This window comes from Pezoporus flaviventris, unplaced genomic scaffold, assembly GCF_033815535.1.
Source record: "Pezoporus flaviventris isolate CSIRO_AGI_PZ_B2104156 unplaced genomic scaffold, CSIRO_AGI_Pfla_v1 ptg000377l, whole genome shotgun sequence".
NCBI lineage: Eukaryota > Metazoa > Chordata > Aves > Psittaciformes > Psittacidae > Pezoporus > Pezoporus flaviventris.
The window spans coordinates 377,064-392,549 of record NW_026892924.1 but is presented as its reverse complement, the minus strand read 5'-3'; positions in this window follow the sequence as shown (position 1 = coordinate 392,549).

Sequence of the window (15,486 nt, the reverse complement as noted above, 5' to 3'; positions counted from 1 at the left end):
CGTTGGTACCTGCTCATTTCAGGGAGGAATCTGCAGCTGGGTAATACACCCGAGTGTGATGCACTCTGAGTGTGGTGAGTGTATCAGAGTTCAAAGGGTTTAATGTAGCTGCTAAGCAGCTTGGGAGAGAAGATGATAGTCCCACATGCCTTTAGCCCCTTTAGGGTGCGTGTTCCTCTAAGACTACTTAAAGATCAGCTTTGCCCCTGCTTTTGCTTCTGTTTCAATCTCTGATTTTGTTACTGAAACTTTATTTGCAGAGAAGAAGGTAGTTCGAATGAACTTTACCAATCCACTGCTGATCAGATGAGTGGCCTTCCAACAAGCTGTAGAGAACTTAATGGCCTTTTCAAAGCAAAGGAGGACAAGCTTGAGAAGAGCTGGACTGAGGGCCCTGCAGTTCAGAAGCCTCAGTTCCGAGTGGCAGAGCCAGGAGAAGGGTGGTGGGAGCTTCTGTTCAGTTGGAGACTGAAGGCAGTTTAGTTTAATTTCTTTTATTTCTTAGGATGAGAATGTGTTGAATTTTTCTTGCTTGCTAAATCAATAGATCTCCTGAATTTTTCTTGCTTGCTAAATCAATAGATCTCCTGATGCTGCTGAGACCACAGTTCTGATATTGCACTGGAGGCACCCTGCTTCAGAGCTGGGCTCTGATTTTCTAACTATGTCCTGTGTGAGTCCAGCAGCTGTGGGATCCCAACACCTTTGCTCCCCAAGATTGGTCTGAGCTTTTGTCAGTGACCGGTGATGTGTTTGCCCACGGTCATTGGGTTTTTTTGCACTGGCATTAGTACAGCTATGAAATAAAGAGCCATTCATTACATTCGTAGTGCGAAGGAATAAAGCGAAGGCTTGGCAAGGAGTGGCAGTGACTTTTGTCTCCTCTTTGTGTCCATCATGGTGCTGCTTGGACCAGTGGAGAGGTTATAGGGGGCTGGTTCAAAACATCTTTTCAGTTTCAACTCTGAAGGCTGCAGTGTGGCAGGGAGCCTGCAGTGTGCTGCAGAGCAGCCGCAGCACTGTTACAACCTTAGATTTCTTGTTTATTCATTTATTTAGTTACTAGTGTCTGTGTTTGATCCAGAAGTCTCATTGTTCTGCCTGCCTGCAGGCCGTTGAGGGGACTGGTGGTTCTGGCAGGCGTGGAGTGGGCTGCTGGAGACAGGGCTGTCTAGAAGTGGGCAGTGGGGAGGGAAGTGTTCTTGTCTGCAGCAAGTCCCCTGCTTCTTAGGTTGAAGGGGCTGCTGCCCCTATGGAAGGGTGCACCAAGTCCCCCCAGGCAGCTCAAGTGTTGCTTTGCCACAGAGGGGCCTGAGATGGGCTGGTGAGACTGCCCTGGCTGTTCTGTGGTGCAGGGTCTGTGCTGGCTCTGCGTTGTGCTGTGGCAGTCACAGGGGTGTTTCACACTGGTTCACTTTCTGACCGCATCTGTATTGGTTTGGTTTTGGGCGGTGAATGAAACTGTGCTTTTCTTACGGTCTTATTACTTATGGTAATAATTCCTTATGGTTTATTACTTTTTCAAGTTCCCTTAGGTGTTTTCATCAGCAAATGTCATCTTTTGTCAGGTGGACACCAGATTTAATTGCTGAAAGGCCAAGTCTCCATTGTGCTTGTATTATTTAGTATTTTCCTTGCGTTAATCTGATGATACATTCTGAAATTGAGTTTCCCCTCTTCCCTCCCCTCCCCCCCCCCCCAATATTTGTCATCCTCTCTGTGTAGTAAGTAACATTTGGGTTAGTTGGCTTTAACTCAGAGGGTTGGCAGGGTTGGAATTGTTTTGAAAGCTATAGATGAGTTTTTGTCTGCCCTATACAAGGGCATCACCTGCTCACTGCTGTAGTGCAGTATTGGATAATTTCAATCAATGGAGCTACAGCATTTTGCAAAGTGATGGATACAGGTATTTTCAAGTCCTCATTTCAGGAGGCCACTTAGTTTTACGAAAGTCATTTGGACATATTCATAGATGTGAGGTTTTCTCCACTTCACCGATTCAGAGTGAAATTAATTGTGCTGAAACACTTGACTGAATTTAAATTTTAGAGTAATTCTTGTGCCTCTTCCTTCATTGACGCATCTGTTAAAACTGTAGGGTTTTGTTCTCTTGAATTTGTTTGGGGTTCTGTGTTGGTTTTTTTTCCCTCCCAGAAAGAGGCATAAGGTCACGGTCACTCACTATTTCATTAGAATTAGCTTTTTTCAGGGACTGTGACCTTACCTTGTTGAAGCCACTTTGGCAGCTTTTTACCCGTACGGAAAACAACTTGTGTCATGACATGGCCAAGCCTGGGATTCTTCTTCCTCTTCGTCGTGCGCTTGCAGAACTCTTCCTTGTTACAGAAAACAGAGTTAGTGTAAGCAGTTCCTGTACTTGCACCCCTCCTCTATCCAGTGCCCAGAATGATACATAGTTCAGTGTTAAATTAAAAGCAGTTTTCCTTTACCTTGGCAAAGTTCATCAGAGCTTTAGAACCATTAAATGCTTCAGAAACATGACAAACTTTCTCTTGTGGAGTCTGGCAGCAAATTCTACTAGAGGGGCCATGCTGTTGCCATATCCATTGTGGAGCCTTATATAATAGTCATGACTCCTCCTTATGCACTTCAGGCAGCAAGCCCTACAGCCACTCTTTATTCTGAGAGGAATGCTGCTTTAATAATTAATTTAAAGGTATTTAAATGTGCTTTTCCTTGAGTTGGTTTTGCACACTACGTAGGAACAGCCTGTAACAAACTGATTTCTGTGTTCACAAACTGTGTTCTAGTCAGGGAGAGTCTTATGTGTAGTTCAGGTACCTTTGGTTCATGGGGACTACTGTAATGATCAGCACTTTAATGTTAATGAGTAGGATGATATCTTTACTAGAAGTGTTGGTGTTCACTGAAGGCTTTGTTGCAGGAGCTTAGATCTCTACAAGAGTGTTTGCTTGCCTTAAATACTGAAGATCAACTTCATCACTGCACAGCAGAGGTCATAATATTGCACAACCTCAGTGATGTGTGGGTTTGCAATATCTTTCTGACAGGCAGAGATAATGATTTCTGACTGCCCAGTGGAGTTGTATAAAGTAGAGATAAATGTACTTTGACTTCCCAATACCCTGAAAGGCTTCTGAAATATGTGAATGAGCTACGCACAAATGTTCTCCTTTCCTAGTCAGCTGATGTGCCCCAAAGTGGCTGTTGGGTGTCATCTGGTTTACCAAAGTGACCTCTCAAGTGCCAAAACATCGGAATGAGGATGGGGGCTGGTCTTTCAGTAGCTGGAAATGCAGTTGCCTTGCTGGAACTGCCTGGGTACATGACAATTGTTGCACTACTAACTTCTTAGGTTGGAGGGGCTGCTGCCCCTATGGAAGGGTGCACCAAGTCCCCCCAGGCAGCTCAGGTGTTGCTTTGCCTGGGAATCGAAGGAGCTGGGAATCGAATTTTCTGTTGTTTTTTCCTGTTATTCTGCTGTCTGCTAAAATAACTCCTGCCTCCTGAGGTACACAGCAGGAGCAGAACACCACACAGAGGAGTGGGAAGGTTTCATCAGCACTGTGAGGTCCCTGAAGGAAAGATACTGCAGTCTGTCATTCCCGTGGAATGGGCAGACAAGGGCATTTGAACGTGTTGTTGTGGGACTGTGAGCACAGTCTAGTGGGGATGGGATGGAGCAGCCCTGAGGAGAAGGACTTGGGGTTTTGGGTGACGAGAATCTCCCCGTGACCTGGCTTGAGAGTGCGCTTGAGCCCAGAACCTGCATCCCCCCCAGGGCGTGAGGAGCAGGTCAAGGGTGATCTCAGGCACAAGCTCTTCCCTGTGAGGGTGGTAAGGCCTTCAGCATTGGTGTTCAGTAAACTGTGGCAATCAGCAGCTCGTGAAGATGCCAGCACATCCCTAATTTTTGTGGTGTGGCAGGGATGAGTTCCTTGTCTCTTGGCTTTGCTGCATGATTAACTTTGGTTTTGAACAGTTCTGTGAAGGGCAGTCCCAAAAGAGAGTGGCTGCAGCGAGGCTTTCCTAGTGAAATGCCTGGCGTCAAGGAACTGGTTCATCATGAGCAGTTTCGCGAGCCCACTGCTGTGTTGTTCTGAATATTTGTGGGACATCCTGAGCCCACTGATGCTTCTGCTGGTTACTCGTACAAATACTTCTCTCTTCTATCGTTTTTAGCATCAGAGAAGGCCGTGAGATGTCTAAAGAAAATCTTGTCACGTTTCATCAGTGCTGTGACTAGGAGAGCAAAGCAGAGAACCCATTTTTATTAAAGAACAGGAATTTGATGCAGCACTGTAAAGCAATTTCATGAAGTAAATAGGAGCTGTGTGTGCTTAGATAGGAGCCTACTATTTTTAGCTAAAGCAGGAATTGAATGTAAAGTGCTGTAGACACTGACATTGGTTACAGGCAGTGGCTTTGACTCAGATTCACACCAATATGTGAGTATCTTCAGGAGATTTGTTTGAGGTTTGTATCGGGTGCAAGCAGGACCAGGGCTGGAAGCATTAGTTTTGAGTTTCATAGTGATAGCTCAGATTAAAAAGGTTGTGTTCTGTCATATTCTGGGAAGCGGAGTAAAAGCTGCAAATTTTAGGAAAAGTGTTGATTTGCCTGTCTTACAAAATCCAGAATATCATAGAATCATAGAGTGGTTTGGGTTGGAAGGGACCTTAAGGCTCATCCAGCTGCAGCCCCCTGCTATGGGCAGGGACACCTTCCAGTAGAGCAGGTTGCTCCGAGCCCTGTCCAACCTGCCCTTGGTCTCCTAAAATCTGTGAATCTCCTGAAGTCTCTGTTGTTTGAGGAATGGGTGGAATAACCAGCATTTCCCATTTTAATTTTCCAGCTGTATAGCAAGGCTGTGCATATGGCAAGGGTCACCTGTGTGTTCTTTCCCCAGTGCTCAGTGGAAACTTCCTTTTGGATGTCCAGGACGCCTCAGGTGGAGGAGGAAGGTAGATTGAAAGGTACCATTGTCACATGGTGGCAGGGGGTTGGAACTGGATGAGCTTTAGGGTCCCTTTCAACCCAAAGCAGTCTGTGATTCCGTGATCTGTGTGCTGTGGATTTCTTACATCAGATGTGCCTGGGGAGCAGATTTAAACCTCTGCACTCAGCTTAATGTTCTTGGAATTTGTTTGTGTCTTTCTCTGCTGTTAGTTGATGCTCCGAGGCTGAGGAGGCTGCTACAAGCACACAGTTTATGGATGTGGCCTCCATCGCTGCATGGAGGCCCCAACGAGCCTGGCCTGTGCCAGCAGATGTGTCTTTTGCTGGAGGTCAACTCTGATGCAGTTCTACTGTGGGACAGGGGCTCTGTTCCACTCTGTCCCTGTGCTGTTCCTGAAGCCTGGGGCACTGTTACTTGTGTGCCCCTTTAATTTGCAAGTCGGTGGAGGATGGGTTTGAAAGGGAGCAGGTGGCTCCCCCTTCCTGCCTGGACTCCTCCTCTTCCAAGAGCTGCTGGAGCCCATGGGTGTGGGATGGTCGGATGTGAGCTGGGTGGGTGGGCTCCACATCTGGGAGACTGAGGAGGTGCCACCTTCCCTAGAGCTGAGTCCTGTGTCAGACTGGCTGGGAAGCAGTGGAAGGAGGAACTGGGGAGGCAGGAGACACACACCTCTCTGTGTACTGCTCTGCAATTCCCACTTGGTAGAGGTTTGGTTCCCCCTGGAGATCACTGTCTGAGGTTGTGTGTGGCTCCTGGTGCTCTAGGGAACGTGGGCTGGCCCATCTTGTGCAAAGCCACCAAGGTGCAAAGCAAAATGAGTATCTTTGGTTTGAAACTGGACCGTTTTTCTTACTCCAGGTACCTTCATCGCCACCAATTCAGTTGCAATCTCAGTGAGTGAAAAGTGATGACTTGGTAACTGTTGCCTTCCTAAAGCAGGCTCTAATAGATGACTTTCCATTCTAGTCAGTAAAGTGACCCCTCTTCTTAGGGGGATGACTTTGTTAGTTCTCTAAAGGCAATGAGCTCTGCCCAGATGGGAGCGGTGAGCAGCTCCAGCGGTGCTTACTCACTGGGCTGCCAAGGGAGGGTTTTGCCAGGCTGGGAGCGCAGGATGGGGTTGGTGAGAGACACTCAGCAAAACCAAAAGCAGTGTCGTGAAAGTGCGCTGAGTGGGAGGACATGGAGGTTATTCTTTGAGCTCTTTTGTCTTGCCAGCTAATTCATACGATGGGGCTTGCGCTTCCTCTTGTATTCACGCCTTCCCCAGTGACCTGGTTGCCAGAAATACCCCTTCCATCCCAAAGCCTGAGTGTGCATGCAAACCCAGCCAAATTCCTCCTGAATCCCACTTTTTCTGTTTCATAGTCTTCAAGTTTTAACAGTGGAAATACTTCATGAGGATATTGAAATGGCAGCATTAGTGCAGAAGGACAGCAGAATTTTGGAGAGTATTTTGGAGAAGCTGTGTCCCATGTTAGTGTTAGATGTAAGCATTAGACACTGGTCATCCGGTGAAGTTTGCGTTCTGAAATGTTAATTGGGGCTCTTGATGGGCTTTCATCATATCCTGGCTTGAATGAACTCAGCAAATAGCAGGTTTAGTGTGTAAGTTTTTGCTGCTTTTCTTCAGAGCAATTTAATGGCTGGGAAGGAGAATGTACTGCTTGTGTCTTTTGAGGCATCAGGTTTTTCCATTCGTCTGTCCAGCTCATGGCAAGGCTTCACAAGGCACACACAAATTTACATTAGCAGAGTAACTATTACAGGGTGCAGCAGCATGTTGAAGATGCTGATGGCAGCGAGGGACTAGCCAAAGAAATTTCTTACCATTGGAATTCTCCCACCTCTTAATTTGTTCCATCACCTACTTTATAACACTATCAGTGTATTAGAATCTTTCCAGCTTTTGCCTTAGCATTTTCTAGCAGCTACTTCAAATTTCCATCCTCTAACATCTCTTTCACAAGTGACAAATCTATATAATACAAGGTGTGGTTTCTTATTAGCGACTGGCTAGTAAATACAGGTGGTTTTATACACAAAATCACAGCCTCTAATAATAGCTACTTTACAAGCACACATATTCAAGCAGTTACTTTTCAGTTGCCCCCAAGTGACGTTTTGCAATCATTAGATTTTCTCTTCCTCTATCTCATTCTGCTTGGGGTATTCACGGTCAGCTCCTGTAGCTGAGGCATCAGGTTTTTCCATTCGTCTGTCCAGCTCATGGCAAGGCTTCACAAGCTTTGCAGGCAGTTGCTATGGACCTGTAGGCAGGAGACACAAATATACTCCCTCCCCCAGGTTATCCGTTCTTGAGAAGCAGACAGGTTAAACTGCACATTGTTAACCGGTGAGGAGTTTGCTGCATTATTGCCTTTGTTTTTGTTTTTTTTTAATCCAAAGTTGCTTACCCTACAAACCCCAGCCTGCTCGGCAGCAGCTACAGCTGCCTGCCTGCTTCAGCAGCAACCATAAATACCTGCTGGCAACCGCACTTTTGCATTAACCCTTTCATGCCCGAAATGTTAAACTGCTCCCCGTTGAAAACTTTTACATGAACCCAACACCAAAAGAACCACACAGAACATCGTCTGCCCTCAACACATGCACGCACACACACGCGTATGGGATCCCACAAGCACACGCCACACAACTACAATATTTGAAGCATAAAATCCAGACAATCATTACTCCCACTACAGTTCCACGTACAGAATGTGGCACAAGGACCCTGTGGAGACTAATAGCAAACCAGCTCCGAGAAGCATCATTGCAGTGCGAGGTGGCAGGCTCAACCTTAGCGGGCTTCACCACAGAGGCTCTGCCTCCCCCACATCGTATGAGGCTTGGGCTTTTATACTGACCAAAATGCACACTCATTCCCACACAGGTGGCCAGGCTGTGCTGGAAGAAGTGGCCAGCAGTATCTACAAAGGTCTCCAAAGGTTGATAGAAACCTGGACATACTTATATTTACCAACTTCTAGTACATGAGTATCACAGAGAAACTGTATGGGCTCCCCCTGTCAATTGCAAGAAAAAAATCATAACATATACAGCTTGAGTATAAGAGGATTTTAACGCATATGTGGTCACTGCTTGTCAGGCCTCCTTAACTGTTTTGAGATCAAGAGCTTCCCACTCTTTAGCCCCCTGCTGTGTAGTAAACACAGGATATGCAGAGATGCCCATTGCAGAAAATTCACCAGTAATGATCACATCTTTGATTAACCATTGTTGCAGCTGAGCATCTCCAGGGCCAGCAAGTCTGAGCAGACCGACCTGGGAGACAAAGAGTCAGAGTCTGGAAGCAGAGGATATAAATCTGGCTCGGATTCAGGGGATTCGGGGTCTGATCCTGGGCTGAATTCAGGGTCTCCCTTGCTCGCAGCTGTGTCTTTCTTGTCAGATATCTCTTGTTCGGTATGTAGCCATCTGTACACCTGGCTCCTCCATAACTGAGTTACAAATTTCCACTCTAAATCAGGGGCTACCTCTCGGTCCATTTTCATGGCCGGCCTTTTCCGGATCATCTTCTTGTGGGTCGTCCTGTAACCTCAGTCTCTGGATCGGCCTCCCTACACAGCAGTGTCTGGTTCGCCCCAGCGGCGGACTCCTTTCGGTCAGTCCAAGCACCCAGGTCCGTCGCGCCACTGCAGCAGCATTGCCCACACTCCCCGGCCGCTGCCGCCGGTGCCGCTCACTCACCATTCTGGGTCCCTGATACTCAGGGCCCTGTATTCCGCTAACGGGGGCCCTGTAATCCAGGTGCCTGTTCGGGCACCATTTGTTAGTGGCGAGGAGAAGCAAGACACGCCAACCCAATATGGGTGATAAGCAAACTTCTACTTTATTTGTGGCGCAGTTCGCTTATATCCGTGTGGTGTTTAGCCACGCCTCCTAGTCACAACAGTATTGGTTAGTTCTACACAGCTTCCTCCACATTCTCCTCCCACATCCGGTTTCTGGTTACCTGTGAGGCCTGCACCTTGCTTTGCTCGCACAAGGCCTCTAAGGATCCATGGCCTTGCTCTTAGAGCCATTCTGCAACAATTATGTATCAGATTTGTTTCTTCCAGTTATTCACAAATAAGAAATAGATGGAGTCTAATGTTACTTTTCCTCACTGAGCCCTCAGCCCTGTGGGAGATGACTGATTTTCCTACACAATGTGTAATGAATGCAGAGGTTTGATCTTCAGGTAGAATAGTTAAGCTTGCTGAAGGCAAAGTGGTCACCGTCTAGATGTCTGCCCCCCTCATTAATTAAATTCAGAACAGCAGTATTTTCAAGTACTGCACTTTAAGGCAAAACAAAGTTATTGTCTTTCTTCTAAAGTGCTATAGTGTGAACTGCTGCAACTGAGAAGCAATTAGCAAATGTCTTAGACCTCTTCGAGCAACACATGGTCACCTGTCCATTGTCCCGGTTCCAGTGTTCTGATCCCACTGTCAGAGCTTTACAGGCTGGAACTCACTTCTGCATGGAGTAGGCTGAATTTCACAAACATTGCTGCAAATACTTTGTATTAGAAAAGCCCCAACAAACAAAACTGAAAACACCCCACCCAAAACCCATAGTCATTTAAACTGGTAAGAAGTGGACCCATGTCTCCCAAATGCGCAACCCGAACCTGAGATTGTAAAGTTATTCTCTCCTTCTGTCTGGACTAGTGAACATTTGAAAAATTTGAGTGTGTCATAGATCATTTAAGTTGAGGAACTATGCCTACTTAGAAAAATTGTCATGTATAGCTACCAATTATTGTAAAATTGACAATTGTTCCCTCACCCCATTTCAGTAGTAGTGCGCAGGGACATGGGGTACCTGTTTTTTTTTTCCCCTGATTCAACTCGTGTTAAACATGGTGCAACATGCCATAGCTATTGGCTCTTTTACAGACTATTCCCATAGTGTCTTGGGTATTTTTTTTTTTTTCTTGGAAGCTCATTTTTTAGAGTTTGTGTCCAATAGATGTTGCTTGTTTTGTTTTCCAAAATATTTCCTCAGATACCTCACTGAACAGACTCGAGGCCATTAAATTGGAACACTTCCAGACATTGATCTCTGAAATCAAGCCAAGATTTTAACTCATTCATTTAGAAACAACTTACAAAGTAGGCTTATTGAGTCTTGAATATTAGCATGAAAATGCTTTCAAACAATCTTGTTACCTCATTGCTGTAGGTTTTTAAAGACAGTGGCTTAAAGCATAACTGATACTTATTTAAGCAGGATGACAGGTTAGATGAACAAGTAGAGACCTTCCTAGTTTCTGTTGTCTGCAAAAGCGCATAGAGGAGTTATTAGTACCTAGAGTACATATATATATGCACATAAAGTGATCATACGTGATCTCCCATGAACTGGGGAGGGATTATTCTAATAGAGTTATTTAACCACCAAAAGCAAAAGACTTATGGTTACTATTTTGTATTAAAAAATGTATGATGGTGTTACTGCCATAAAAAGGGAGATGCTTTTCTCAATAGGTTCTACATGACAAACAGTACCCTCATATATGTTAAACGTAATCTTAATACTGTCTACCCTTTGTACAAAAATTTATTACTGTTATGGATTCTCTACAAGATAAGCAGTTCCAGTAATTTAAATTGCGTATGTTCGGAAACAGGTAACTAAGAAGTGCTAAATTATTTACAAAAATACATTTATTAAAATAAATGTTGAAATGTTCTTTAAGGCACAAGATCAAATAAAGACGAGTGCCTAGAGATTGTTTTCTGATCAGCAGTATCTGTTTGCATAGATCACTGCTACCCAGAAGGGAACAATTTGCATTGTGCATCTCATACCTGAGATTTCAGGTAAAGGTTGTCACCCAAGCACCCTTTAACAGATGAGGTCTTTGAGATCTTAAGAAGCTTGCCAGATTCATGTTTACCGTTCTCAAATGCCACTGAAAACAACTGTGATCTAATTATTAACCTGGCAGGCTTCTCAGGGAACTGCTAACAGGAACATTTGTGAATCATGATGACCCATGTAACACAACTTAAGGATGTTTTTTTTGGGGGGGAGGTGTTGTTTGTTTTTCATTTAGGTCTACAGAAATACCACTGATTCTTAAAACTGAAATGTAATAAGGGATTTCAAAGTGCTCTTTCTCCTATTGGAGAATGTGGGAGAAGAATGGACATCTTTCTGCTCAAGTTGCTTAGAAAGTGTTAGCTTAAAACAGAAGGCATAATCATGAACTCTGGCTCTAGGACAGGCATTTGTTCTCGTCACATTGAAGTCTTTTGGATTAACATTTGCTGCTCTTTCTTTCACCCTCTTTTCTCTCTTTGAAGCAGTTCTAAGAATTGACATTCTGTGAAATGCCTGTTCATTCCTTGTTACAAATTTTAAATCCTGAAAATTTCAAGTTTGTTGCTTTTATACATTCTTAGTATTGGGATCTTTAATTTGGATAAGATTTCTTTGCACTTTAGAGACAGAGATGTTTACTACTAATACTACTACTGTAGCAGGAAAAAATAACACCATTTGTTCCCCATGTTGTTGTTAGGGATAATTTTTTTATGTTTACTTGCGCTGAATTTTTTTTTTTGTCCAGAGTAGCATATTTGTATTTTTTTTTGTCATAGAGGTGTTATGTTGTATAGAGAAAGATTGTTTACAAAAATTCTTAGATTTATTCTGAAGAACAAGGTTTGCATGATTTCACTGGTGATAAATATCCTTAGTGAAGTCTATCTCTGTCTTGCTGTTAAACTTGTCAGGATTAAAGATTACAAAGATGCTGGTTTAGTGAAATTAGCAGGTTGGTGAATTAGCAGCCCCACATGGGGAAAGGTGGGTAGACTGAGCATCTTACTATTTCCAAGTCTGTATTGGTCATTTGTTGTACATTTATTGGTCAACTTGTACATTTATAGCTTGTGGTCTAGTACAGTATGTGCTACCACCTGCCTAAACAAATAGGTGACAGGTCTGTGGATGCCAGGCTAGGGAATGAGTACTAAGGAAAGCAGTGAAAATCAGACTATGGATTTTAGCTGGAAGTAGCAGGGGAAGGGAAGGGACAGGTCAGGAAATGAGTATTCAAATTCAATTCATCTCACTTGTTATATAAAATGAAAAGTAACTTTCTGCAAAAGCAGTAAGGATAACATATGGCAGACTAGAAGCTCAGCCATATTCATAATGAGGTCACAGACAGAATAAGGTTGCTTTAGCTAAATAAGGCCGGAATGAATGTTCCCGTAATTTCTTTATTTTGAGATGGTACAAAGCCAACTTTCCGTTCATTGTCTCTATGCCATCTCTGGTATACTAGAACCCTTTGTAAAGGGAATAATGTAATCTCAGAGCATAGTAGTGGTCTGAGTTTATTAGTCATATAGAAATATTTGTTTTAGGTCTTGGTATGCAGCTGTATTATAGATTAGTTGCAGAAAAATAATTTTGGGGAACAGCATATACTTAAGCATTTTGGGTAGCCTTTCTTCAGGTAGAAAGTCATCTATTCTGTAAGCAGACGCACTCTTTTGACTGGTGACTACAAATATTCATACAATGAATAATTTTCCTTATTAGGGCTTAAGATCTCAAATGATACAGAGTCTAATTTTACCTAATGAGAAAACAGAAGCTTAAATGAGCCACTAAAATAAAAAACCTGTTTTGAGAAGAGCACTGAATGCATGCTTTTGATGCTTCTTTAAACTGCATTTTTGGTGGTTTCATCTCTGTATTTTACAGATGTGGCTTCCTGGTGGGCTGGTCATTTATGCCGTGGAACAGCTTATAAACTAACTTTTCATTTTATTGCTGTAAATAAGCTGGGTTTCAAACTCTACAAATGATTAGATGATCACTAGAAAAAGAAGTTTCTTTTCTGAGATTTTAGTCATTTTTAAGATGTGTAGTGTACACTCAGAAGTAAACATGTATCAATGTCTAAGAAGCCCAGCTGTGCTTTGTAGGCATAATACAAGAAAATAAATTCTTGAAGAGACTTTGAACCAGTGTTCCTGTTCATTTTACTCCAGTCCACCCTGGGACCAGTATTTCCTTCCAAGAAATAAGATAATTTTAGAAGGTATTTTCACAATGAGAAATTGAAAGTTGTTTAGCACAGGTGTTTCTGTGGTTTGGTTTAAAAGAGGAATATATAGCTTTGAAAACTGTACTTCCACCTGCTTACAATGTAGTTTTGGGTTACAATATAAACCAATAAAGTTGCATGGCTCAAGCTGCTCTAAAATGCTAGGTTTCTTTTCTGATATTATTGGTGCTCCTTTGTCATGTATGTGTATATATATGCTTCTGAATCCACCAAGGAGAACTTTTTCCTACCTAAACCCTGTGAAAAAATAACTATGTCATTATTAGAAAGCTAGTGGGAAGTTTAGAAAAGCTGTCTCCCAAGATGAAACTCAGCAAAGACAAGACTCCATAAGATGAGAATGGATCAGATAGACATATTTTAAAAGTTGTGTAAGTTGTAAGATTACTTCTCATACAAATTTTCAAAAGAAAGCTGCAGTACATTTAAGAATACAAATGTAAAGCAAGAGTCCTTTTGCAGATGTATATCATCTACAGCAATATATGTTTATGTTATGAAGCTATAGAAATGCATGATACTAAACATGGACATGAACCTTTTGTATAGTTTTTAAAAAAGGAATAAATTTTTATTATGTTGTTTGTTTTTTTTTTCGTAAGTACTGTAGAATTCAGTATTTCTGTGAAATTATTAAACTGACTTAATGAATTCCATGGCGTGAATTAGGTTTTTTTATTTAATGGTTACTATCAAACAGATTTGATTCCTCTCTGTCCGCATCTAGATACATAGCACACTATATCCTCTTCTGAATTCTTTTATTGGAGCAGTTCTGCCTTGAAGTCAGATTAGGTACATGTGTTATTTTACTTTGGATTTAAGATCTCAAAAAATTCAAAAGATCATTAAAGATGCAAGTTTATGTAAACTGGGAGGGTTTCTTTATGAAGTTGGTGACTTGTTCCTATCATATGGGGACATTTAAGCATGCATTTCTCTGGGTACTTGAAGGCAGTATATCAATGAAATGGTTGTCATATTGCATTTTCCAATCTTGACATTAATGGCAATTATACATGCCTATCAAAAACCTAACCTTAACTTTTAAATTCCAGTTTGAAAAATTGAGTTGTCTTTCAAGCCATAGTGTACTGGTTTGGGGTTTTTTAGGGGTGTTTTGGTGGTTGTGGTTTGGGAGTTTAGGGTTTTTTGTGGTTTTGTCTTGGAGGAGGAAAAAAACCCCACAAGGTTATCAGATGTAGGATGGGACTGACAACTTGTGATGACTATCACTCCAGTCTGTCATTTTTGAAAACATATTTGTATGGCCTGTTTCAGTAGAAGTGAATTCTGGTTGCAGCTCAGTTACAGCGTATTTCCAATTTGCAAAAAGTGGATTTCCTGGTGTCAGCTAGATCATGCGCTCTGTGCTGCGGCAGGATTACGTATGTGCTGCTGCGAAATGTGAAATCAGAGCAGAGCTAGACCTCCCCTGAGAAACACAGGCTATAAATTGTAAAACTTTTAAATGAAGGGCTAGAAGAAAATGCTTGCCTTAGGTTAGGGTTAGTTGGTTTTGGTACAAAGAGTTTTATGTCCGTAACTGTCTATCTGTCCTCTTCCTGATTTCTCTAATGTTGTTTTGCATTGGGGTAAGTTTGTATTTGTTTTTCCTGACAATGATATGGTTGAAATTGAGCTGTTCTTCAGCTGTTATGAACTTGAACTTATTTACTGAATATTTATCAGATTTTTGTCTTCAATGAAGACTCTTCTTGTTTTTTTAGAAAGTTTGTTTTCTGAATTAAAGTTCTTCCCTCTTCTAAAGCTCTTTAACTTTTTTTTTTTTGTTTCAAAGAATAGCAGTTTCTCCTTTTACATTAACAAGCCACAGTTTTCCATCAATTCCTTGCAAAGTTCAAATACTGCAAATCTTACTGACACAAACCTGAAAATGACAGAAAATTGCCTGAAAAATTGCAGTTCACCCAAATACTGGTTAGCACAAATAATGTTTAGGGTCAGGTCTGTTGGTAGTGTAAATCAGGACAGCCCTGCCTGCTTCAGCATGACAATACTTTAAGTGATAAGTTTGGTTAGGTTAATTCTTTCCATGAACCTGTGAAACCCCAAAGTGTTTTTCAATCTAAAACATTCAACTGGACAAAAACACACAAATCAACAATTTTTATTTTTTTTTCTTAAAACTTCTGTTGCTTTGACAAATCTCTGTGCTCTGACAGGTCCACTTAAAAGCAACTCAACAGTGCTGAAACATGAGGTCTTCCACATAAATTATCAGGCTGTCCCACAACATGTAAATTAAATGGTGCTAAAAGAGGTCAGATTTCTCTCAATGTTGCAGTGAGAGTCCAATCACTTGTTAGAAAAGCACCAAAATTTTATATTTGGGAAATGTTACTGATAAGGCAGAAATCAGGTAAGTCGTCATCACTTTGTGCTATGAACCAGAATCACCCATTATTATCCCTTGAAGTCT